This window comes from Peromyscus californicus, unplaced genomic scaffold, assembly GCF_007827085.1.
Source record: "Peromyscus californicus insignis strain IS unplaced genomic scaffold, ASM782708v3 Scaffold_19__1_contigs__length_69161282, whole genome shotgun sequence".
Taxonomy (NCBI): domain Eukaryota; kingdom Metazoa; phylum Chordata; class Mammalia; order Rodentia; family Cricetidae; genus Peromyscus; species Peromyscus californicus.
In genome coordinates, this window is record NW_026294491.1 from 31,990,517 (window position 1) to 32,016,151 (window position 25,635).

At 42.2% G+C, this 25,635-nt stretch overlaps 1 long non-coding RNA gene across 1 annotated transcript; it reads left to right on the top strand.

Moving 5' to 3' along the window:
- Positions 1 to 73: 73 nt before the first annotated feature.
- Positions 74 to 16,468, top strand: LOC128114776 (uncharacterized). Its single transcript, XR_008219901.1, has 4 exons — positions 74 to 2,433; positions 4,970 to 5,133; positions 10,150 to 10,211; positions 12,367 to 16,468. It is a non-coding gene; the product is annotated as an uncharacterized LOC128114776 (long non-coding RNA).
- Positions 16,469 to 25,635: the final 9,167 nt, after the last annotated feature.

The window sequence follows — 25,635 nt, forward strand, 5'->3', positions numbered from 1 at the left end:
CCCAGCCCCCACCTATTGGTAAGATAAAAGTCTGTGGCCCACACAGCCTTCATGGCGGGAGAGCTGGCGGGGGATGTGGAAGGCAGCCTGGAGCCTTCACCAAGGATGATAAGCCTGCGTGAATTTTACGAGTCTCAGTATCAAGGTTGCCCTCGCCCAAGGGATTTACGAAGAAGGGGGAAAAAGAAGAGAAGGCAGATGTATGAATAACCGGCATTGTAAATCTTCACCGTGGCAACCCAGAGCTAGGAAAAGTCTGTGATGGGTTCACGACTTGAGAAGAAAGCGACGCAGCAGAGTGGGAATGGATTTTCTTCAGATTCTTAATGCACTGCTTAGAGCCGCTTAGGGGGGTGGGGTGGGTGCACACCAGTGTGTGCCTGGGGAAGTGTGTGTGTGTGTGTGTGTGTGTGTGTGTGTGTGCACGTGTGTGAAAGGGAGGGCGCGTGTGTAAGGGGAGGGACTCTTTGGAAAATTGTTAGAGGGAATTACTGGTGTTATACAGCTTGCCAGCTTTAGGGGCAAAAAAGAAGGCCATTTAGCCTCTGAATATAAATGACTGGATTTTGCTTGGGGTAGAAAAAAAAAAAGATGTGGGGGAGGGGCGTGGGATTATGCAAGCCAGTAACAATGAGCACGTTGGACCTTGGGCTCTGCAGCACAAGGTCACCGCGAAAGTCAGTGTGTTAGCTGGTGGAGGTGGCAGAGAGAAGAAAATGACTCGCAGTAGATTGCTTCCTGCTTTGCAAAACGTAGCAGTTACTGAAAATAAGACGCATTGGAGTGGTCTATAGGAATACCTGATTTCCTTCTCTCTCTCTCTCTCTCTCTCTCTCTCTCTCTCTCTCTCTCTCGCACACACACACACACACACACACACACACACACACACACACACACACACACATGCATGCACGCACGCATACGCAGGGCCTGCTGATGTATGAAAGTGAAGCCTTGGCTCTAATTGTGCAATTATAAAACGGAAATGATGCGGGTTTGGTAACACAGGGAAAGAAGGCAGCTCAATAACATTGTTTAATGACAAGCAAATAAAGCTCAGAGGGGAAAGAGGTGACTCTTTCTGCTTTAGACTCATTAAGGAGCCTGAAACATATTGTAAAAGAGTGATATTTAATTATGGGCTGGACTGATAACAGAGAGCAGGGCCTCACTGGGAGAAAGAGACCCTGTGCTCCTAGGAGCTCACAGCTCCAAACATCAATTACCATGATTATCTACCCAGCACTTGCAAAATGCACCGGCTTCATGTTCCATCAGCGACCCGTAAACAGGCATTGCATAGGCAAATTTATGGGCACAAGCAGCCAGGGCCAGGTGGGAAAGCCAGCCTCCCATTGGTGCTCCCCAGCAAAGGAGGAAAGGAGCAGAGGAAAGAAAAATCCGCCTTGCGCTCTGTGGAAAGAACAATTTATTACTGAGTATTTGCAGAAGACAGCACTTGCTGCCCGCTGCTATTTTTTTTTCTTCTCTCTCTCTCCTTTTGCCTCTGCTGCCTGTCTGAATGAGGAATGGAAGTGTGTTTACCAACCCCTGCTTACAGGGGATCACTTGGCACAGTCTCTGGAAACCTTGTGGTGCTCTGGAGGCCATGAGTTCCGGAGCTAGGAGGGAGCAGCGCCTCTTTCCCTAGCAACTTCCTTTCAGGAAAGGGCTAGGACACCTTGTCTGGTTGTGAGAAATTCGAATTTGCAAGAAGAGTTGTGTAATTTGCATGCACTACGAAGTGCTTGTGTCATGGTGTGTGTTTTTCAGGGTGATTTGTAAAGTTCCTGGATTTAAAGAATGCTTGGAAAGCTTGGCATATGATCCTGTGATCCGAATGTTATGGAGGCTGATGCAGGATGATTGTAAATTTGAGGGCAGACGGGGCTAAATAGTGAATTCAAGGCTAGCTTGTAAGCTATAAGAGAGACTTTTTCCCCCTCAAAACAAAACCAATGTAATAAAAATAAATTCTTGGAGATGGTTGACTGTCAAATCTCTTCATAAGAAAGTACTGAAATAGCCTACATCTACCTAAACACCATGAGTTCAACTACAAATTTAGTTTCCTCATGAACAATCATTCCAACTACAGCCTGAAATGCTGACAACGTGCTCAGTTCTTCCTTGCTCTCTGTTTACATTTACATTCCCAAACAGACATCGACTCCATCAATCTGTACAGCAAACTCATTTGTGAGGAAGTCCTTGCCTCTAGGCAAGTGGTTGGAGAAACACTGCCTGAACTGAGTCTTGCTCTTTTATAACTACTTTCTAGAACAAGGTTGCCCATCAGTAATTTATGCTGAACAGTGGACACCTAACCATGGACAGAGGCACCATGGGTGAATACCCCGGGACAGGTGCTGGCTCAGCTTCACCCCCAGCACCCACCTCAGGCGTTAGAATCACGGTGGCTCGAAAATGGTAAGTACAGTGCAGAGGAATACTCCTGACTGCTAATGTTCTTGTCAGTCCCATTCTTAAGAACAAAGGAAATTTGGGCTACTTTTTAATTCTACCCTCTCAGCTCATCAACACTTGGTTCACATTAAAATGTAAGAACATTACACTCAACACTCTGCTAATAATCAAAAAGTACGGCTTTGAAGTCTCCCTGTTTCTCAGCTACTACCCATGACAGATGTTTGCCAGAGAAAAACTCAGGGGGCATTTTCTCGCGAGCATTTTGGCTGAGAACGGTAACCATTGCACCATTTAATAGCTCAGCAGTCTCAGAAGCACTGGCTCCTTATTTATCTCACATCTTACTCCTTGCCAGCTCCCTACCACCACAGACCCGACCTCTGAAGACACACATTCATTTCACCTCAGTCTTTCTATAGCATCAATTAATAAAAACTGACGACGGTTTCCACAAACGCGCATGTCCTGATAAATGAGGGCCTGACTTAATTGCTCTGTAAATTAAGAGCTCACCATAGTGACAATGGAGAAGAGTTTTAATATTTAAAAACTCATTAAATTTGTGTACTTTGTGAATAATTAAAGTCACAAGACCACTTTAAGAAGCTAATTTAAGTTTCATTCTGAAATGTATATCGCAGATGAGGACAATTCATCTACCAAAAAAAAAAGTTGGCTAATTTCTCAAATTACTAAAATTTGTGACTTTTTGTTCCAATTAGTAATGGAACAAATTTCTCTTAGACTTATTTCTCTCTCTCTCTCTCTCTCTCTCTCTCTCTCTCTCTCTCTCTCTCTCTCTCTCTCTCTCTTTTTCTTTTCTATGACAAGGACCAAAGAGGTCTGTGGTTTTAAGGGTCAGTTATCTGTTTCTCCAAAGGGAAAGATCTGAAGGCAGAGGCTAGCTTCTTCTCCTTACTTTTATGTAAAGCAATCTTATTCATTTTCATCCCATTGGTCTTATTGGAAATATGTCCTAATTTTTAGCTCTAATTTTTTTTTCAGGAAAAAAGATTCTGGCATTTTTGTTTATGACTCACAGCTGTGTACAGATCTAAACACATAAGCCTCTGTGATGATGCCCGAGTAAACCACAAATCACCATGATTAGACTAGGGACCCTCCCCAAAGAACCCACATGGAAACTCCGAATAACCACCAAGTGCTTGGAGGGGCTCTTCTCTCTCTTAGATCAGAAGTCTGACTTCCAACGTGGTGATTGCTCTAAGAATAATCTCTGCTGTCCCAGCCTCATGTTCACAGCCTGGAGGGAATCTAGTCCAGGGTGGACGAGGTTTCTCCATTATCTGTGTTCTCTTGACGTGGCTTGCTTCTCCAACCTGCGTGCTGATGCTGGTATTGTCATGGGTGTTTGATAGACGATTAAGCTGCTCAGTGTTCATGGTGGAACAGACCACTCTCAGAGAGCACTGAGCATTTTGAAGTGTGAACTCTGTAAAAGGCAAACATAAGGACTCGGGTCTGCTATTTGTTCCAAAAAAAAAAAAAAAAAAAAAAAACCCAAAAATGTATGTACTGTTTTTTGAAAGAGTCATTTTTTTTTTCTGTGAACTTGGTACTTCTGAAGAGAGAGATGAAGAGGAGAGAGAGAGAGAGAGAGAGAGAGAGAGAGAGAGAGAGAGAGAGAGAGAGAGAGAGAAAGCTGGAGTAGAGATGTGGGTTGTTTTGATTAAAAGATAACATTGCTCTGTCTCGAAATAACACTTCAGGGAAAAGAGGTGTGTACAAAAAAGACTAGGATATTCTAGATATTCAAACAGCATCCTGCTCTCACAGACTGGAGGAAGTGAGGTGAGTTGTCTAGAGCTGGAAATGGGAAGTAGGCTCTTGAATAACACTTTAAAAGTGTACAATTCTACCTCTGGTCTAAGAGAAATAGATAGATGGGGGTGGTGGTCAGCCCCGAATCTGTGTTCCTCTGATCTTCTCACAGAGGAATTTGTATGTACAAATACAGAGAAAAGAGAGTAAAAGTGCTCACAGAAACTAAAAATATATTTTGACCTCCAGAAACCAACTTCTCTCACACAGAATTGAAGAGGTAGACCATGTTCTTGTGTGTGTGTGTGTGTGTGTGTGTGTGTGTGTGTGTGTGTGTGTGTGTGTATGCTCGCGTCAACTCATTTTCTCTACTCTGCTGAAGGGCCTTCTAGCTTAGACTAGGGGCTATTCTTCCAGAGTTCTCAACGGTAAGAAAACTATGATATTAAAATGCTCCTGCGATGAATCCCATGGGATCTGGGGAAGCTATGCTGCAAATGGGATTTTGCGCCGTGTGAATTGCCAATCCCCAAAGATTGTGAAATCCTGTGGCTAGGCACAGGTTCTACAATATGTGCATTTGTGAAAAGGGAATGTCATCACTACATATTATTTTTACCTTTGGCGAGAACTTTATAGAATTTCAGAGCATCTCACACTCAAAAATACTTCTCTAAGGGTGGAGAGTGAGTGGAAATCTCTGTTGGTGCCAGGCTATCAAGCACTTATTAATTTTTTTATCAAATTGTTTTAGATTATTTGACCTGGAAAGTAAATGCACATTGTCAGCTGATTTTCCTGTAAATCCAACAATCCATTGGAAGCATAGGGTGGTAAACACTTCTGTGGACTTCAGAGAAGAAAGAGAATGTTATTTGGAGTAATGGCTGCCAGAGAAAAAATACAGGGCATTGCAAAGTGAGTATGTATATGTCCTTTCTCTTTTTAGCTTCTGTTTGAGGGATGAGAAGGTGAGAAGGGAGAAGACACTAATATGGAAAGAAATATTGGGAAGAAAATATCCAAGACCACAATGTGTGGCACCATAGAAGTGCCACAACACAAAGATGACAGGAAGGTCTGAACTGCCCACATTACATGATTTTGCTCTAGAAAGGAAATTAGTTTAATCTGACACAGCATAGTGTGTCTTTTCCAGAAACCAATGTCCAAAGACCCAGTGAGTCGCCATTGTGCATTTAAAGCTTGTGGAAGCATCTCACAGTCCACCAGGGGGCAGAAAGGATCCCTTTGACTAGCCAGAGACATCTAGACTTTAACTACAATTTTGAATAATAATTTGCATAGCTTTTGCAATATCAGTATTATCTTTTCTGTCATTAAGGACTTATCTCTAAGGAGTTCACAAAAGGAATTCCAAAATCCTGTGTTAAACTCTGAACTTCACTGTAGCATTGAGCCTCTTTAATCTGAAACCAATTGGAGGCCACTACATGCCAGGTCTGGCATTTGGTGATCTTTGCATTTCTATGGGTTAATCTTTTGAGATGTAGGATGTGTTCCTGCATCCAGAAAGATTCACTGGAGTGTAGACGCCATCTTCTTTTAGAGGAACACAGAAGGTTTTTCATCATTTTAACACTATTTGATGTGGACTTTCCCACAGAAAGAGCTACAGTCTTTACCCCTCTGTACTCTTCCCAGGGTGTGCTTGTTGGTGGTGGTATCTCCTGTGTATTTTTGGTTAATGGATAACTTCCTAGAAAAGGAGACCCTTCAATGTCCTAATAGGATATAAAGTCACCTCGGGCAGTTCCCATTCTAGCTTGTTGGGTTCAGGAGTCACACCTTTGTCAGGGGTAGATAGTGGGCAGCCATTTCAGAAGAAAGACCATATGGTGGAAATAAATAAAATAGCTTCAGCTGATACATACCCAAGGGGAGCTATAAAACAGAACTTTCCATGCTGTTGCCAAATACGTAACTCAACTGAAATACAATCCTGCAACATCTGAACAAGGAAGAAAACCCAACTAAGGATTGGTCACTGGAGTTGGTTGTTCCCATTTCTGAGCAGTACATCTGTGGACCAGCCCCAAGTCCTATTTAACACGAGCAATCTGATGAGCCATCACAGTTTGACTAATAGATGTAAAACGGATTGAGTTTAATTAGCACATCTTTCCTAGTCCATGCTGAGGGTTTGTCATTTAGGGAAGACTAGAGCAATATTCGGTAGCGCAAACACTGTGGGAAATGGAGATTTGAAAAGAATCATAATAAGAAACATGAGGCCTGTTGAGCTCCATTAAGAAGCCCAACCACATGGAAGCAGCTAGCCAAACATCCAGGCCCTGAGAATGCAGCCTCACAACCTACCAGAGCAGCCACATCTTGACTGCTGAGTCACAGCTGATACCACTGGGACCTTGCCAGAGAAAATAGAAAAATAAAATGAACCCAGGTGGGTTCCTAGCCATCCTTCTTCCAAAGCATGGTGATGATGGAGAATATGCATGGGAATGGTGGTGACATTCTCTGGTAGGATGAGATGGCCCCGCCCTGATGGTCTGGTAATGGGTCCCATGGAGCAACATTCACATTCTGCCTGTGGTCCATCATCTTTCCTTTGGAGGTTGCTCTGACTAGGTTTTGTAATGACTCTGTGGGATATGCATGGAACTGATTAGAGGCACACTGCCTTACTTGAGCATTGCCCATGGTGTGGAACTGGTAAAAATCCACTGACAAACCCTGCTGTAAGATTCATAATAAATGGATCTTCCAAAAATGCCTATGCAAGCAAGATGCTGGTAGCTCAATGTGTCCTGTGGGTGGGTAGTTCTGAGGCATGCAAGAGATGGCAACTCCAAGAAGGGCTGTCCTCATAATATTCCACTCACTCCCTTTTAATGTCATGAGTCTAATTTTGTTCTTTCCTTACTCTTAAAGCTGCTCAGCTTTGTGATTTTTGATGATCAGTCTTAATTTTGTCAAAATGACAAAAGGAGAAATTTCGAGAACCGCTTGTATGTGAAAACAATGCTGTGGGCTGTGGGATACATTCTTTGAGTTGCTCTCCATATGGACTCATACTGATCTTTTTGTTTGTTTTTTTTCCTGTCTGGTCCTTCTGACATTCATTTCAACTATTTCTTTTTTTTTCTATATTAAGATATATTATACTTCCTTTTTTCTATGATAATATATATTATCTTGTCAGTAACAGGCCAGGTTTGCTATGAGCATTTAGGACTTAGGCCCAAACAGTCTAGTTTGCTAACTTAAATCTCGAGTCTACCACAGGTGACATGCACTTCTTAATACACCCCTTCCCCAAATATCAAAGTCTTGTTTAGGACTTCATTAGATAGTGCAGTGTTATAGAACATCGTATTTTAAAATGATATTGTTACAAATTCATCTTCTCAGTTTTTTTTTTAAAGATAGTTTTTCTCTTTGGAAGAACAAATCAGGCATGTCAAACCAATTCTATGCACAGCTGTCTAATTGCTTGCACATTTGAGGCCACTAGGAACCAACTGTCACTTTGAAAATGACAGACATAAATCTGGCCTCTGGTATGTGTGTCGACAAGAAGGCCATTGCTGTGTTGGGGACTAACCTGTTCAGCTCTGTAGACCGCGCCTTCATATGCCATCTTAGATGACTGCTGGCTTCTTGGCACCCACATTTTACCAAACGAGAAACAATTGAAAACCTCAGAGGCAGTGTCCCATTGATTTAAACACAAAACCAGCTTGAACCATTGCCAGAGTTCAAGAATATACCAGAAGTAAAGGTAATAGGCTGGTGACAGACACCTCCCAATCGGACACTGCTAACACCAGGGTAAGTCCAGATACTTCCTGGTTTGCTGTGTCAGTTAAGGATAAATAGCTCAAAGTTCTATTTTAAGGGGCAAAAGTGATCATCAAGAACTCAGTGCAAGGGCCTGGAGATTTGGTTAAGTGGTTAAGAACACCTGTTGCAAGCCAGGCTGTGATGATACAATCCTTTAATCCCAGCACTCGGGAGGCAGAGGCAGGAGGATCTCTGTGAGGCCAGTCTCATCTAGGGAGACAGTTCCAAGACAGGCTCCAAAGCTATACAAAGAAACCCTGTCTCAAAAAAAATCAACCAAACAAATAAAACTACAACAACAAAACACCTGTTGCTCTTTCAGAGGATTGGGGTTCAGTTCCCAGCCCCCACATGGCGGCTTGCCACCATTTGTGACTCTAGTTTCAGAGTATCCAACACCCTCTGATGACCTCCTCAGGTACCAGGCTCATATGTTGTACATATGCATACATGTAGGCAAAACCCTCATACACATAAAATAATGTAAATAAATTTAAAAAAGAAAAAAAGAGTTCAGCAAATGAATAATCTGATTATTATTCAACTAGTAATATGAATGGTGCCACTAGGCATTGTGGGACTCTGCATGTACTTACCAGCAAGGGTGGCTTTCTAAATGGGCAATTTAGACTCCAAAGTAATTTTGGGATTTGTCTTGGAATATCACAGAACCTCACTTGCTTCTTCTGATCCTGTTACGTGCCCACAGGCCTACTCGGTCACCTTCCGCCAGATCATGTTCCCTTAACCCCAGGACAGCAGTCACAACAGTGTCTAAGTAGAGAAGCTCAAAACTGACTCTCAAATTCTGCAATTTAATCTAAATTATGTCTAAAATTTAATCTCTACTTTCTCCCTTTGTCTCGTGAATTCTGATGTGTCTCCTGACATAAAACTCCTCATGCAAACAGTTTGTTGCTTATCATCTGTAACTAACTTAAATTTGATGATTTGACTATTCTCCTTTAATTTCTTTTGGTGGCGTGATCAGTGAATTCATTAGTAATCGATATATTTTCTAAGTGCGTGTGTGCATGTCGGCTGTCACACACAGCATTCTGGACAACATATCTTGTTACTCATGGAGCGTTTCCAAATCCTGATTATTTAAACAAAAGCAGATTTTTTACCTCTGTAAGTCTTTACAAAGATTAAAAAAGAGAGAGACAAATGGTTATTTGGTTTCAATCTGGCCTTAATAATTTTCCTCTGTCTATTTTCCATTAAAAAGGAGGTGGTTATACAATCCAGTACAGAATATGGAATTTTTTTTTTAGGTCTGTACCTTTGATATGGTATTTATTAGTTCTGACCATTTTGCCTCCACTGTGATACAAATTGCTATGCAGCTTCGTTTTCTTGTGACTCAGAGCCTTGGTCATAGCTTCAGTGTTTCAGGGGTCTCCTTCCTGTAGGAACCCCGTTAAGATGCACTGATAAATCGTTGATTGCTTAGAGAACAAAGTTGCAACATTCCTCACTTGGGGAGCACCATGACAAATTACAGAGCATTGTTGTTTAAATTAAATGTTAAAGTAGGTTAGTCCAGACATTTATAATGGGGCATGTAATTAGCCCAAACACAGATGAAATATCAACAAATTAACTGTTTTTGAAGAAAAAAAAAAGTAATACTGGAAATACACTAGTGTGAGCACTGGGGCCTTTAAACAAATGATGTCACAGGGTCTGGGAAGCTTTGTCATGTTCAGTAAATTAGCTTGGCCTAACCACAGCAGAACATTTCCTTGAGCTGCAATAAAGACTAAATGCTTTCAGACTCCCACGGTCCTTTGTAGTCATCATTTTAAGGCAGTGCCTGAGCGAGCTGCACCTGTAAAGTTTTCTTTGGAGCGGCTGTGAGTTGATTAGATCTATTTCAGCCTAGTAGTGGTAATAGGCTCCTCTCTGCGAAACTGCTTACCCTCTGCTCCCCTGGCAGCTGGAGAGACTGGAATTAATCAGGTCTGCTGGGGACTTCCTCAGCGGCTCGGCAGGCCAGCGACTCTGGAATCATTTACCACAGAAACTGACTGTCAACTCTTTGTCATTTAGTCTTTTGATTATGCTTGCTTTCTCTCTCTCATTTTCCTTCCTTTTTTTTATCAGAAAATAAAAGTGAAGATGGATGATGGATTAGTCCGATATTCTATTTTACTACTGGCTTACAGGTATATGTTATTACCTTGGATCTACAAAAACATAGGTGTGTTACGAAGATGGTGAGGATGTATTATTGAAATTAAAATAGACTTTTTTTCCCCTTCCTGATGAAGGTAGATCCAGCTGGAAGCTAGGTACTCTCCTAAATACAGTGTCTTTCAGGCTGAAGAAAACATGTTTGGAGAGCTGGGTTTTTGGAGGGCTTTCTGATTCTGCCCACAGCACACAGCAAAGTGCTTCTTCGCCTGTGTCTCCAGCTCAGCTCTTGGTTCAACATGGGCGGAATTACTGCTCAAGACACGAAACACAGCATTCAGAGCAAAACCCTTCTGAGCCTCACAAAAATGACAAAAACACAGATTAGAGTCCACATAAAAACCACCGAATCTAATTTCAGGATTTGATTTTTCTCAGATGCAAATATCCTGATAATTGAGTTGTATGATTTTATGCTTAAAATTAAAAAAAATCCCCCTAATGTTATAAAAAATAAACCACCCAAATCAAAGTACAATTTTATATTAAGAATTTTTATCTTGGGGCAACTTTTTTCCCTCAAATTTAGCAGCCAAGAATATTTTGTCTTATTTCAGCTTTCTAATTGTTTGACAAGGTTCTTTGGGAGAGAAACACAAACTCAACAGATAGGGTAGAGACATTTAAATATCTTCTCTAGGGTATAACCATAATAATTATATGGAAATGTTGGGACTTAATGTTTCTAAAATTGTGATACATAATATTCTTGGATAAATGTAATCCCCCTAAAAGTATTTTTGCAAACAATATTTTCTTTCACCTAATTGGTATGAAGGCTGTAATGAGTCAAACAGAGAAATACTGTATATTGTAAATGCCAAAATGTAACGAATACATCAGTATCACGTAGCCCACACCAATAAATGTGTTCCTGAAGCAGACAAGAGACTGAATGTGTTTACCTTACGACATGAATGTCCTGTTTTCTGTGTGTTCTCAGGGCCCTGCAACAAGTTTCAACCAAGGCTCTGTGAATTATGTCGGGGCTGCGTACAGTGCTCCGTACAGAACACCACTTTCCATTTGTTGCTGCTGACACTGTTTATGTCTGGTTGGGCCACAAATAGACATAAATACAGCATAGATCACAGGGCTCCCGTGGGGAGTGTGTGGGGTGGGTGGGTGGAGGCTGGGTGTCTATACCTTCTTGAAGAAGAGGGGACCAGAGAGAGGCAAGCCCTAGAAGAAAGGTGCTGAAAATAAAGAGCTGAATTATATCACACTGAGCTTTTGGGCTTATACAATCTTAAGAATTGTATTATTTTAAAAAGACTAGGATTTGAGCCTTGCTTACGATTATTCAGACCTAACTGGGTGGGGAGAGGATATATGACATGGCCGAATGTACAGTGTAATCACTGTCCCCCCCAGTTCTCCTGGTCTGTCTCTCTCCTTGTTCCTGGACTGTGGTGACGGTTGTCATCCAACACTGTCTTCTGTTTGTATGGGCAGGATGCCCAGGTGCCTCTCAAGGGTCCTCACCTACACTCCTCATTAGCCACCCTTGGGGCGGGGTGTCCTGAGTCAGTGCACTCCATTGCCTGTGGTCTGAAACAGGGCCTGGGGACAGTGACTTCTCTGTGGCATTCAGGTGTCCCAGTCGTCAGGGCTATAAAGGGACGCTGCTAGGCTAATTTGGCTCTGCCTCTTTCCAACAATGCAGTATATGCACTTGGCAAAATTCAACGACAGGGAGAGAGAGAGAGAGAGAGAGGGAGAGATAGAGAGAGAGAGGCTAATTGAGCTATTTACCAGCCTGCAGAGCCACCTGGAAAGCAGCCAGTCATGCTCAGTGTCTTAACAGTATAGACTTTAGAGTCATTCCAGGGAAGAGCCTTCTCATACTTGTTTGTTTTGTTTTCATTTGTCTTTTGGTATGGTATGGGAAGAGGAGAGGGTGTTCTATGAGAGCATAGAAAGGGGGGGAGGATACAAAAAGAGGACAAACTATAGAGCATTTGTAAGCCCAGTTACAGAACTAGGAAAAAAAAACTAGCTGCATACTACGAGAGGCAAGAAAATAATTTACAATGGTTTAAAAAAAATAATTACATTGAAAGGGTTGGAATTTTCGTAGACGTCTGCTTATCTTTATTAAGTTTTCTTTTTCTTTCCTTGGAATAGGTCACCTTCTACTGTACTGGTGCATTTCTTTGGCCACTTGTCAAAGCCATGTTGTGATGGAGGCTGGCTTGTCTCGCGCTTTGCCTGCACGGAGGGCGGGCGTCCGGCTGGAGCTGTTGCACACACTCACGCGCGACGCCTCCTTGCCTTGGGAACCGCCTTGGACAGGGAGCGTTTGTTGATTGGCAAGATGGCTGGGTGCAAAGGCTTTGCCAACCCATACCCCTCTTTTCTTTCCAAACTTGGCTCACAATTTCCTTTTTCCTGGAAGCTTCTAAGCCTGCTCCCTCTCAATTTTCTCCGTTTGGTCCTTTGTGTGTACATCTTACACCCGGGCGTTCACACTGCATGTGTTTCCTGCACTGAATCCTTTTCCACTTCGGCTTCAGCAACTTGACCAGAACCTAAATCTCTGCCATGTGGGAGCTGTGTATTCAGATTCTCCTCGTGCCGCAATATTTAGAGTGTTGTAAGCATTTCCTCAGGGTTATTCACCAAACGTCTGCGGGGGAATGGTCACCGTGAGGTGGAACTTTGCTTTTAAAATCTTGGTTAAGCCATTAAAACTCTCTGTGCTTCGTTTTTTTCAGTATTAAGAGCAACCACAAATGAAGCATTTTCAAGTGTTCTATGAAAATTAATGGATAATTAATGGCGACAGTGCAAGATAGTGATTAAGAGGGCTGGCTTTGGAGCCAGGCTGCCTGTTTTGAATCCTGGATCGGCTCTGACGAACTGTTCAGTAATTATAATGCTTGAAATGTGCCGCTCCGTTTGGGGCTTCACAGTTACCAAATGTGTACTCAGAGCCGGCCACCGTGACAGTCTAGGACTTCATCACCAGGACACCCGTAGGAGGTAGATGCGGCTCCCATTCCCATTTTGCACATGGGCCGGGCCAAGTGCTCACGTGGCGCTTGCTGTGGGTAGTCAATAACGACAAAGCTAAAGCCATTCGACGATTTCAAAGTTTCGCTCAACAGCCGGAGTTAGAAGACACGGCTGCGTTGTCTGGTTTCTGCAATCTCCCTCCACTTGCCCTGCATCTTCTGCTCCGCGGAGCGACGCAAACCTGGCAGCCATGGATTCCGCCATGAGCACAGTTTACAGTGAGCGCGGAGATAAACAGAGTGAAGCCTGCCTGGCACCCTCGCCAACCCTGCTTTCCCTGTGCGCCACATTCCTGTTACAGCGTCGAAGCCAAGGGCCCATGAAAGGGTTTACCACTGAGATTGGCTGCCCCTCAAACTGTCAGAACTATTGCCAAGTGTTGCTGTCAAATAGTGGCACATCTTTTCCCTCTCAGAATTCTGAGATTCTCTACGGCTTAAAAAAAAAAAGTCCATTTGTATGTGTGTGTTATTCGTTTTCTTTCTGTGTGTTCGCAGGCGGTAGAGGTGACTCATGTTTTGGTCTAATTTATCAGTGCTGATATCAGAGACTGAGCTTGTCTGAACACATTCAGGGGCCTAGACTGTAGCATGCAGCTACTGCATCTCACAAACGCCAACACTATATTTTTCACAGTGCAGGATTTTTCATGCACCTCTTTAGTAAGTATTATACTTTTTTTTTGGTTTGAATTTAAGTAATGTATCTTATGTTCATTATTGAAAATAGTCATAAGAATATCCTTTATTCTTCCCAGATCACTTAATTTATACTCTAAAATGTTTAAGATATCTAAAAGCATTAGGGCCTAAAGAAACAAGATTATCACTTACTAATTCTTTATAAATATTTACGATTGAAATTCCCAGACAGCTACAGGGGGCCTACAGCACTTAAACTAAAGGTAGTGAACAGAGTATAGGCACAATAATCAATCCCGATTATTTTCTAAATTATAATAAGAATATTTTCTGGAATAATTAATTGTATCCTTCGATTACCAAATGCTTATCATTTCATTTGATTGTGATAATAGCTGGACAGAGATCTAGCATTCTATTATAAAGATGATGACAGTGAGGCGGAGAGAAAGGACCTCACCTGGCTGGGCCACATGTAAGCATTTGCTTGTGTGTGTATGTGTGTGTGTGTGTGTGTGTGTGTGTGTGTGTGTGTGTGTGTGTTGTATGTCCATATGTGTGTATGTATTTATACATAAGTAAGTGTGCATATTTGTGTGCATATTTGTATGCATATAAGTACGTCCTTTGTATGTATGTGTGCGTAATATGAGTGTGTGTATATACTTGTGTGTGTGCTGTATGTGATATGTTTGTGGGTGTGGGTACATGTGCATCTGTGATCACAAGTGCAGAGGCCAGACATGTGTACCCTCTTCTATCACTCTATGTTGTAGTCCCTTAGGTAGAGGTCACTTGCTGGTTTTGCTAGGCAGGCTAGCCAGCAAATCCCAGTGATTGTCTTGTGCCCTCAACTTCCCAGCGCTGGGATTACGCATAGGTATGCAGAGCCGTGCCTAGCTTTTTATGTGAATGTTGGGAACCTGAACTTAAGTCTCCATGCTTAAGTGAGTGGCAAGCATTCTTGCCATGGAGGTATCTCGTTAGCTCTGTTTCCTTATGCAATTTTCTCTTGGGGGATTTGGTTGCAGCACACACAAGGATCACCAAATCTGAAGCTGCCCAAGCCCCTGAAGTTTTTACATCTATCAGAGCCAGCCCTCCTGAAACCATCTGCAGATGGCAGTGCAGGTGCTATGGTAACAGTACACACACACAAAAAATGTCAATTAAAAAATAACAAAGTAATAGATGTCTGTACATGTTCAGTATAGACACAGATTAAGAAGTGCTGTGGTCTGTGCTTTGAATCTCCTGATGCGGGGCCTATGAAGAAGGTGTGTTGCTCATGTTCAGGAAGAGGCAGAGTTGCTTTCAGACTTGGGTTTTGCCTCTGGTCTGACCTTGCGCCTGCTGTGATCTCTTGCCATCTGAGCGTCACAATGAACCAGAGGAAACTCATATTTTGTGTACACAATAGTGTTTGGTCAGATTCTACTTTATAGATAAAATATACACCATATACACCGCTTGGTTGAATTTAAAATTTTGTGAGTAGTGTACCCAGTAGCAAGTTGTGTGGGCTGTATTTACACTAACACTCTTCATTGTTTGTCTGAAATTTACCTGTACCTGGGTATGTGTTATTTGTGTTTGCTAAATCAGGCAACCCTAATTTGAATGTTCTCAGAAAACACAAGCCACCCTAGGTTTGCTCAAAGCCTAACTCAATGTGTTTATGTGTTCTGGTGGCTGACGTTAGCCACCTCTTAGCATTGTTCAGGGTCATGTCCTTGGGTGGAGATCACTGGGATATATTGGGAAGCACAGGGCTACAGGTTGAATCTGAGTTGAATCTAAGCAGTTTTCTCAGCTCAGCAACATATGGCAAGCTCCACACCTCACTTTTAAATGCTACCCCCAAATTTCTACAGTTAAAGGTGTGGTCCCCAGTATGATGCTATGAGGAAGTATTGGACCATTAAGGAATAGGGCCTTTTGAGTCATCTTTTGGTCACTTTGCCTCCACCTCTTTATCTCTGTAGCTTCCTGACCATGCAGCAAGCAGGTCTGCCTCAGGATCTACTTCTGCCGTGGTGTGTCACTGCCTGCCCACAGCAAAAAGGCCTATGGGTCATGAAACTGTGAGCCGAAATGAAGCTTTGGTTCAAGGATTCATAATTGGAACAGAAAGACAACACCTACTAGCCCTCTCATTGTGAGAGCGGTCCCTTAGGATCCCGGTTAGAGTGAGAAGAAGCCACAGAACTCTAGTTGTAGCAGAACAAGGGAGATGATTCTAGGTCTGTCATTAATCCAGACACTGGTATTTCATCACCACAGATACAGAGGTGATTGTGTGATGACCTACATCTTTGTGTTTCATGACACTCTTGAGGGCTATGCGACCACAGGCAGTGGATAGCCTCTGAACTTAGTTGGCACTTGCAACATTTCTTGCTGAGTATATAGAATGAACACTCTGGAATTTGAATTATGAGTGTTGAAATTAGAATTTAAATGGCATGCTAAGTTATATGAATTTGAAAATTTTGCTCACTTATTTTTGAAATTATTTATATGTTTCTTTTGAATAGGATTATTAGAAATAAAGATTACATGTGACTCATGCTTATGGCCTGTTTTGTATCCCCCCCCCCCGTGTGTGTGTGTGTGTGTGTGTGTGTGTGTGTGTGTGTGTGTGTGAAAGGTAAGACCTGGCTCAGACAGGTGATCTACCACTGAGTTATACCCTCAATCCTATTTTTATGTTTTATATCTTTTATACAAGCTCTGGCTAATTTGCCCGGGTTGGCCTTGAATTCTCTTTGTGACTCAGGCAGGCCTTGTGATCTCCTGCCTCTTGAGCAGCTGGGAAGATGGGCCTGTGTTATTAGGCTCAACTTCTTGACCTTTGTATCTATTGGAGAACATTGCCCTAGAGAGCTCAGGCCACAGGCCCAAACTAAAATTTAACTCTGTAAACCTTTCGTTTCTTTTCATTTTTCACGTGTTTTAAAGAAATCTATTTTGATTCTACAAACACACACACAGAGACACACACATACACATACATGTGCCAATATATAAGCATGCACACACATGTACAGAGATAATGTGGGGATTTATCAAGGCAACTCCATGTAGTTAAAAAGGAGGCTTAATTTGGGCTAACTTACAGCCAATAAAGGGGTTGGTTACAGGATCCTATTGGTGAAATTATTAAGGCCACTCCACGTAGTTAAAAGGAGATTTATTTAATGGCGTAACTTACAAATTAAGGGATAGGTAAGTCGCGGGGTCTGGGGAAGGTGTATCGCAATCCAGCTGTGTTCTCTGGCGCTCTGCTTGGCCCACCTCCACCGTCCAGGGTCCTGGACCAGAGAGTGCTGGCCCATCCAGATCTCGGGTCTCCAGGCGCCTCCCTTGGCCCCGCCTTGTAGGCGTGACAGTTGCCAAAGTCTCAATGGGGGTTGGAACTTCCAGATCAAAGCTGGAATGGCTACTCACTACAGGATCCGGGAGAGGTGAGGTGCAGTCCAGCAGGGTTCTCTGGAGAACTCTGACTTGATCTGTCTTCCAGCATCCTGGATCACCAGGAACCAAGAGGGCCGGCACATCTGGATTTCGGGTCTTAAGGGCTCCCATCTCGGCCCCGCCCCAGGAGCACATCATAGGTAGATGTGGCAGTTACCAGAAGCCTCATTAGGGGTAGTACTTCCAGGTCAAAGCTGGAACAGCTACCTTCTACACACAGAGACATACATGTGCACACACAGACAATGTGTTTGACTTACCGAATGTATGAATGAAGATCTAACATGATGATATAGGAGCTAGGAGACAAGGAATGATGAGAACAGAATTCAATCCACAGGGAGATTTCAACGGTACTGTGAATATTGTAAAGCTTTAACCTGGTCAACAATTCACATCTGGACCCATTTCCCATCCTGACACAGCAAGATGTCTTCAATGAAGAAACAAAAACAAACAAACAAACAAAAACCAATTGTGTAGAATCCCGAATGAGGTGCCAGCACCTGGACATTTGCTAAAACGTTTGGACAGTTTCAGCATTGGTTTAGCTACTGAATTTTCTGAAAAAAATAATCTAATATGACATATGTATGATTGTACGATTCCCAATTAAATCTTCAAGGTCTGCAGCTGAGATCCAAGATCGAATACCTTTTCCAAATTTTATAGAAATGTGGAGAAAAACTGGCTATGCCTGATACACATTGTGTGATGTGAATAAGTGCTGTGGTGAGCTCTATTACTGGGGTGTGGGGGGGGGGGGCAGGGGGAGCAGGGTGGCATTCTGGAGAAGCATTCATTTTAATGAATAGGAACACTACAGTTCTTTTTCTTCTTCACCTCTTTGTTCTATGTAAGACAGTTGAACTTGCCCCTTTAAAGATTAATCAAAGTCTGTGTTTACAATTATTTTGAGAATACTACTGAGCTCATGCAATGTGATAGGAATTAATTCAACTAAGACAAAATTTAGCTACGTGTACAGTAATGAGAAACATGGGTGGACATTTTGGTGCCATGGCTGGTGTTGAGAACCTGGAGCAGGGTGTGGATGATGTTGAGGATTCGTCCCAGTGTTTAATGCTCTCATGTTTGTTTTGTTTGTTTTTTTTCTTTTTAAATCTCCAGACAGGGGGCTTGAGAGATGGCTCAGAGGTTAAGAGCACTGGCTGCTCTTCTAGAGGTCCTGAGTTCAATTCCCAGCAACCACATGGTGGCTCACAACCATCTAAATATTTTCTGATGCCCTCTTCTGGTGTGCAGGCATACATGCAGGTATAATAAACCTTAAAATCTCCAGATAAACGAAGGTAATTGTGGCATTGATCATCTTCTCTGGACATTCTAGTTCCAAGAGATTAGCTCCATGCTGCCATGTTTCTGTCTCCATTAATTTTCTGGGTAGGCCCTAGGCCCTCTGAGGGTGAGTCAAGCCCAAAGTACAGATGAGGACAAGAATGTCATAGACACTCTTCTATGTATGATTGTCTCTTGGCACTAGAAACATGGCTCTGGTCTTTTTGATGTTAGTCATCTTCTTTCTATGCACAGCCCTCCGTATTCAGTGTGGAAATTTCTTTAGGAATCTGAGGGCTTGTTTCAAGGGATGTAGTTCCTTGGGACCATGCTTCATCATTTTCTAATGTTTCTGTACTCTTTCAATAGTCATAATCATTGCTAAATTCCCCCTTTCTTGATTTTAAGGGATTGAGGAATGAGATAAGGCTACATTAGAAACCTATTACACTACCAAAGGCAATTCTATGTCTCTTACCTCAGAAGCTGCCAGACTTATGGCTGTTTAGCCTCCAGCCCTGATCTTACCCCTATCCTTTGACTGTCCATCTCACATTTCCTAGAGAATATTGGTAATTTCGGCTCTCTAGCAGTGACCTGAAATAGGCATACCTCTGAAAATCTCACAATTTCAGAAGGCAAGTTAAGGACAATAATGCCCTTGCAGACACTCCTAACCAAACATTGCCTCTCACAGTTCATTTAGTTGGCTTCAGATAAGAGAGGGACACATCTCTCCCCTTTTAGCACTTCCAACGTATAGGCTGACCTCCTTCAGTTCCTCTACCCTTCTACACTGCACTGTCTTCTAATGTAGATGGAGGGGAGGCAGTGCTCACTTGGGAGGCCATGATCAAAACAGAGGAACCAAGACTGCTTTGCTTCCTTTTAATGAACTGAGGTTGGTGTCTGATCCAATTGCTGCTATTTATCACCTTTACATGGGTACTACTCTCTAAAAACAGAACAATAGAGCACAGGCTTGCTACCTATTCAGAATACCAGCAGTTTAAAAGAAACATTATTTTGAGGAAAAACTAACCTATTATAACATAGTGATCTAACAAGCAATGGCCACATGGAAATAAATCTGGGGAATCTCAGGTTTCAAACTGCTACTTAAGTGCCTCTGGGCTAAAAGTTACCAAATTGAATGGGCAAGTAAGTATGGTCATTAAAATCTAAGTAGATGAAAATTGGATAATTGCATGCTGCTTTTTATCCTGCCACACATTGTATTAAAAGTTACTGTGTAGAACCATCTTCTCACAGAATAAATAGATCAGACAGTTAAACAAGCGACTGTTTCCACACCCTCTGTGAGAGGAGTGCCATTGAGTGGCAGGTCTTTATTGCTCCTCTGATGTCCAGCTCTGGGCCTTCCACAAAACAGTCACTCAATAAAGATCTTCTGAGTCTATAAAAATGTGAATGTAAACAAAACTCCTATCTTTGCATTAAAATTGAAGAGAATACAGTAGATGGAATTATTTTAAAACATAGTATAGAATCAAACATAATTCATCTCTACTTGGCTTTTAATTAGTAAGAAGTGGACATTGTTATTAACTTTCAAATATGCTTGATGGTCATAAGATAGGGTATTTGTAGTGTAAATTAATGTGGAAGAAAAGTCATCCACCATTGCATTAATAAGTTTGTGGTCCTTTACACGTGGTGTTCATAATATTATTTTAGAGGTCTTAAGGGAATTATAAAATTCCAACTGAGGTCTCCTCTTTAGCTTCAAGCTAAAGCAAATAATTCACTATTGAATATCCAGCCAGTCAAATGCTTGGGAGCCTAGGATTGCTGGAGATTGTTTACGTCAGGTGTGATGTTTTATACTCAATAAATGCTTCCTGACTAGAAGATGGACCAGAAAAAGAAGTCAGCAGTGCAGCCATTCATGTGTGATTGTCTGGGTGACTGTAGATGGTCAAGACATGCAAAAACCTCACACTGCTGAGTGGACTTTCACATCGGACTAAGCATGTGCTTTTAGCATTTGGGAACTTTTATCAAAAACATTGGGTGACAATGGCTCAAAAAATTGAGTTTCCAATGTAACAACTCATTTTTTTTAAATTGTTTCAAAGTCTCTTCAAGGGAATCAAAGAATTCAGCTTAAAACCACAGGAGACTCTAGCCACTTATCCTGCTAGTAGAGGGTATCCTATGCCCCATTAGGGTTCAGGCGTGTTAATGTGTCCTGACATTTTCAAGTTATTTCTTCAGGAAGCTTGTCATTGTTCAGTCTTTGATACAATGATGACTGGAGGTAAAAGGAGGTATGCCGTTTCCACTCAGCATCACAGACCTGAGGACAGTTGGAATGAAATATTTGCTGTGAGGTTGCCCTACTTTCTAGCAGGCTTCACAGTCAGTATGCGGATGGAGGTACAGGTGACACAGTGGTTTGAACTGAATATGGTTTGATGAATACAGCAAAGGCACATAGTTAGCAACTAGCCATGCTGGTCAACCCAGCAGTGCCCAATGACCATTTAAGACTTAAGACCTTTTGCGTTACCACCAGCTTTGTGTCTTTATTTCCCTCAAGACACTAGAGCTGGTGCCTCATGGTTGCCAGTTTAGGATGCAGCACTTAAGTACCACCAGGTCAAAAGCTGACTTTGTCAAACATGTCTTAATTACATCACTGAACAAACACACTCTTCCTTCATCAAAAGTGAACTTCAAATTTCTGCCAAGGTTCGACACTGGTAATGCCTACGAGAGAACAGAGAAAGAAGGGTTATCAGGGGAAGGAGTTAGCTAATTCATACCTTTGTACTATTTATTGACACCTAATACTAAACTTCAGAATTTTATGAGGTGTTTGTGATCTTGTTTTATGGTGAGACAGGGATCCCAGGTCATGAGGGATTGTCCACATCATTCCTTCCATAATATACTGTCTCTTTATTTTTATTTCACCAGAGATTAAAAAAAGATGCTTCATTTATTTTTAACACACACACACACACACACACACACACACACACACACACACACACACAGAGAGAGAGAGAGAGAGAGAGAGAGAGAGAGAGAGAGAGAGAGAGAGATTTATGGTGTATGACAATATTTTGAACATAGAACTTTACATATGTTATTTTTAATTACAGTTTTAAGAATAGGCATTGTTATTAATGACAGGTAGCCATACCATGTACCAGATCATACGAATTTATTCCTCCTTCTATCTTTAAATCTCCATCCTCGACCAGCCTCTTTGTAGCCCTCTCCACTTCCACCCTTTATGAACACTGTTCCATTTTCATCCTCTGTGTATTTAACATTTTAGATTCCAGGGTAAATCAGAGCATTTTGTGCCTGGCATACTTTGCTTAGCACAGTGCCTTGTTGGAAATTCTGGACATGGCCTGTTTTGAAGGCAAGAAACAGCATGTCACTGTGGCTGTCTCCTTCCACTGTTCTGTACCATTCCTTCAGTGCGGCACTGGGGTCGCTTCCACATCTTGGCAACCAAGAAGAGTGCTGTGGGGGAGTGCTCTGTCACATCCTGACTTCACTTTCTCTGGTCTATGTGTCCATCTGTAGTTAGTTTGATATGTGATGGCTATATTGGGACTTTTTGAGGAAACTCTCTACTGTTTCCATAATGGCTGCACCAATTTACATTTTCCCAATGTGTTAGGGTTTTCTGGTCCCCACATCTGTGCCAGCACTCACCACCTCTTCTCTCTTGGTGGTTTTGATTTGCTTTTCACAGACAAATCGTAACATTTATTATTTTTCCTTTACCTATTGCTCGACAAGAGGGAAACCATACCTGGGACTGGAAACTCACAAACTACCTAGGGCTACTGAAATCTTAGATCTAAAAGGAAAACCAATAGCCACCATTTTACTAATCCAGTATAGTTCCTAACTGCATTCTAATTATTTACCCTTATTCCCACAGATAAGTATAGGTCTCATCCCTTATCAAATAATTATCTCCTTGAAACAGATGAAGATCATTACAGAAAACAACAACTGTTCAAAATGCAGAGAATAAATGAGTGTGTGGTGCTCAGTCCAAAAGGATACATCTCCAACACAACTCCTGCACCTAAGGCTTGGGCGCCACCATGGAAGAAGAGGCAGAAAGATTGTAAGAGCTAGAGGAACAGAAAGTTTCCTGTGAGACTGTGTCTCCTAGAAATGTCAGAGAAGCTACATCTCTGAAATCTCACTAACACGGCTACCGACACATGACCTAAAGAAGATGGACACTATAGCCATGCTAACATGGGAGGGGAAAAGCTCACAATTTCTCATTCCTAGATAAAGATCTGACATCATCCAAGGGATGCCGTGAGCAGGAGAAATGGTCTTCCCCAGGGAAGAGCACACAAATTGGTTATCCTACACCAAATGCCCAGCCTAAAAATCATATGTACAAGTAACATTAGATTGTCTGAGTAGTATGTTATATGTATACATTTAGGAATTTGGAAATATATATTACATACACATCCACCAACAATTAAAGCCATAGAAGCCATGAATTTGAGAGAGTGGGATGGGGAGATGGGAAGGAAAAAGAGAGAGATTATGTAATTCTATTTTAATTAAAAAAAAAGGTACATTAAAAAAAAATCAATGCCTATTCAGATGCGTGTGCCAGAACTGGGATGTTTTCTACCTTTTGAGTTGTTTAAATTCCTCACATATTTTGGATATTAATCCCTTCTCAGATTTTGGTTTTCCATTGTTTCCCTCATTCTCTGTTGTTTTTCATGATGTTGACTGTTGTTTTTGATGAGCAGAAGCTACTTCATCTGATGATTTGGTTCTGCTCTGTTGCGTGTTTTGAGCTTTGATTTTAGAAGCACACTAAGTCCACATTTGATCTGGGTTGCTAGGATGACAGGAGCAGGCTTTAGTGCGGTTGTTCCCCTTGCTGATTCCTGAGTTGTTTTTCTTCTTCTGCCCAAATTTTATCACCTTGTTTCCACAACAATCCAGTTTCATCTCTACAGGCAAAGTCTATATCCAGCCCAAGCTGGAAGCTCTGAAAATTGCCAGGATTCCCTGGCCAACTCCAGACTACCCTTCAGGTCTCAACTCCAAATATACCCTGCTATCCCTTGGCCCTGTCATCCAGGTTTGTGTGTGGAAGGTTGCCCTTCAGTGTGGCAATGCGGGAAGGTGGTGGGGCTTTAAAGAAATGGGAGCTAGCAGGAGGTGATCACCTTTGAATGAGATTCTGATTAGTTAAATGGGATTCACAGAGGATTTCTATGAGAAGTGATCTTGACTTCCAAATCATTTTGGCTTTTTGGGACATAATATGACCGACCTCTTTTCCTGTGTGATTCTATCATAGTGACAGTGTGATGTTCTTTGCAAAGGGCTCTTATCAGAATCCAAATGTATAAGACTGGCTATTCCTAGAATTACATCTTTCACAATTATGAGCTAAACAAACCTCTTTTGTTTATAAAGTTTGTAGATGTGGGTTTTTTGTCACAGCAACCAGAAATTGACCAAGTCATCTTCCTCGTGGAATCTTCCTTAGTCCAAATATAAACTAAACTAGGATACACAAGTTAATCACATAAAAACATCTTTAATTTATTACTGCTTGACTATGGATGTATTGATGGATATGTGTTTAAAAGTGATTTCTTCATTTCTCCTAGGAGCTGCAGGGCTATGAGTGATAGAGTTGTTACCTTCCCTACTGACTTCAAGTCCATGGAACATTGTTGGAGTGAAACACAAGTACATGAGGAACTAGCTTCATATGAGATGTTTGAATAGCTCTGTGAGGTAGGGACAAGCTAGCCGAGATCTGAGGAACCAGACACAGAAAGCAGCCGTGTGAAGATTTCCATAGATGTGAGGAGTGGGCTGACTGTTGTTCACAAAGCTACAAAAAGGGCAGGGGATCTGGGGGGTAGAGAAGGAGGAGGTCAGCTGAGTGGAGGCTGTCATAGAGATGGGTTAGGTCATAGAGATGGGAATGGCCCCTGGGGACTCTAGTGCATGTGAACCCCAACCCGTGCTTGTACAAAATACACCCAGGGAAGAGAAAGGAAGGGAAACTGAGGACAGAAGGAGGGTGGAGGGGAGGGAAGAGGATGTAGTTGTGGAAAAGACTGCGTTAATCTCCACAGGAAAAGACATCTTCAAGTTTGGATTTGGATTTTTGGAATGTCCTAAGTTGGATTTGGACTGTCCCTCAAAAGCCCACATAGTAAAGGCTTAGTCTTAGGTGCTATTGGGAGGACTATGAGAGATGTATAGAAGGTCAGGGGAGGACTTTTGAAGGGGAGTCTGGGACCCTATAATCTTTTATCTTCTTCTTTCTGATTCATGGCCATGGTGTAAGTGGTTTTCTTCTGCCCTGTGCTTACACCATGATGTGATGCTGGCCACAGGCTTGAAGCAATAAGGGTGTTGACCTTATGGTTGACTTTAATGAAGTATTTACTCTGTGAAGGAAGTGGTCACTCACAAGAACTCTGTGTTGATTACCTCCATATAACAGATGTGCACATTGAGGCAAAAGAGAAAGGAAGAGGTTGAAAGTTGGCAATTAGCTGAGATGGTGGACTTCTGTTCACCGCCTTTGGCATCCTTTGAACTGGAAACACAGGGGTGAAACAAAGAGATGCTAATACAGGCATTTGTATTAAAGCCAGGGCAGGGTGAGCTATCTGTGGGTAGTTATGGACTGAGGAGACCAGGAGGACCTGGGTGAGTTCTGAGGAATGGGCAGTAGAAGAGGAGCCAAAAGGTAATCAGAAAAGGGCTCTCCAGAGAACAGGAGGAAGCACAGGGGAGAAAGATCTGTGGAAGCCAAAAGAAAGGGAAAGTACCCAGATGGGTACTCCTATGTGCCTTGACAGATGACTACCAGGGAGTGTCTGTCAGTTTTGTGGAGAGGAAAGCCAACGATGGCCTCCTGTCTGCGGTTTCTGAAAAATGCATCATCTGGAGA